Raw genomic sequence first — 1,853 nt, 5'->3', positions numbered from 1 at the left:
TTTTATGTCTCGTCTTTATTCAGATGTGTGTATGCGAGAGAGAGAGAGAGAGAGAGAGAAAGAAAGAAAGAGGGCACTTGTGTAATTCAGAAGAAATATAATCACCCTCACTATGCACTCACACACACACGCACACAGATAAAAATGTACGTATGTATGTATATGTTTATGTATGTTCATACATAGAAGTATGTCCGCATCTTCGTTTCATTTTCTCATTAGTAAATTTTATCTAATTAATAAAGTTTGGCAGTTTACTTGGTAAAATATATATATCACTTTTTTTTGCAAGGAAGGAATATAGTTTGCCTTGACTTTATATAAATATAGAGGTTATACAACCGTCTAAGGGATAAATGTATCCGTAGGCACAACTGATGTATTACCTAAACCGTGGTTTAATATATTCAGATAAGATAAGAGAAGAAATGGAGCAACATTAAAAGTTAGTCATTAGTATTGAGTGATCATGCTTTCATTATGGTTAAGATGACATTTACAGCTGTTTCAGTTTGCTATTTTGAGGTAAACTTGCGTTTATCACATTATTCCTGATAGTAATATCCATTATTACAATATATCAGTTAATATTAACTATTTACATTTTTTATTAATTATTTACATTATTTATAATATATCAGTTATCATTAATTATTTACAATTGACGGTTATTTGTCCTCATCTTTTTTGTAGTTAACCCAAATTTTCAACTGATATAACATCCAGGCTTCATCAGGTGTCTTGTGAAAATTTCGAACCTGGGTTCTCATTCCTAAGGTAGTTTTCGATGTTGTTTTTGTTATTATTGTTAATATTATTATTATTATTATTATCATTGCCTGCAGTCGAACTCAGAATCTTGGGGTTAGTAGCCCACGCTCTTAACCACTACGCCATAAGCCCGTGGGTAATTATAGAGTGAATTTTAGGGCTTATAGATCTAATATTGTTCTATCCTTCCTTAATACCGGTTCCCATATGCTATTCATATCTGCACTCGGTCTGCTTAGGGGGCTGTTATGCTCTAGCATACGGGCTGCTTCTTTTAGTTTTCGTATTTTTCAGTGGTGTTTTCTGTCTATTATTTTAACGTCTCCATTTTTCCATACATGATCAGCTATACTCGGTTTATTAATATCTCATTGTGTCACGGCTTTGTGATGTTCCTCTACCCTTATTTTGATGGGGCGGCATGTTTCGGCTTTGTATAACCTACCACAGCTGCATGGTATGGGGTACACGTAGTCTTTGGTCATATTCTCTTCTATTGGTAGTTTTACTCGAAGGAGATATTTGAGAAGTGTTGTATTACTTTTGAATACTGACCTGATACCATATGGGCCGTATATCTTTTGTATTTTTTCGGAGAGGCCTTGCTATTCCAGAAATATACTATCCACACCAATTATGAATAAAAGAGAGGATGAAACCAATAAACTGTCCACAGTCTGTATACCCTATGTACCACATCAAATGTACTATAGAATATGACGAATATTTTTCTCGGCATTTTCTTTGGCAGCGTTCACGGACATTGGAAGCAGAAACGGCTGCTAGAAATGATAAAGCTCTGTATTAAAAATTAATAATCGATAGTAATCAATTTATTTGTTGATGAAGACGTTTTTCCATTTTCTGCTGAATTTAAATTTGATTACTGATAATCGCTTGTTTATTTTGTTATTGCCTGTATCCTGGGAACATAGTATCCATATGCATGCGTAGGGGTAACATAGGTAATGTTATACCGGTAGTAAAAACGGATATTCTTACCCTTAGACGAATACTCCAACCGCTAAAACTACTAACCTTTATATTTATATATATATATATATATATATATATATATATAT

The sequence above is a fragment of the Octopus bimaculoides genome, chromosome 2, assembly GCF_001194135.2.
Source record: "Octopus bimaculoides isolate UCB-OBI-ISO-001 chromosome 2, ASM119413v2, whole genome shotgun sequence".
NCBI lineage: Eukaryota > Metazoa > Mollusca > Cephalopoda > Octopoda > Octopodidae > Octopus > Octopus bimaculoides.
The sequence above is the reverse complement of the archived record's forward strand: the minus strand, read 5'-3'. Positions refer to the sequence as shown.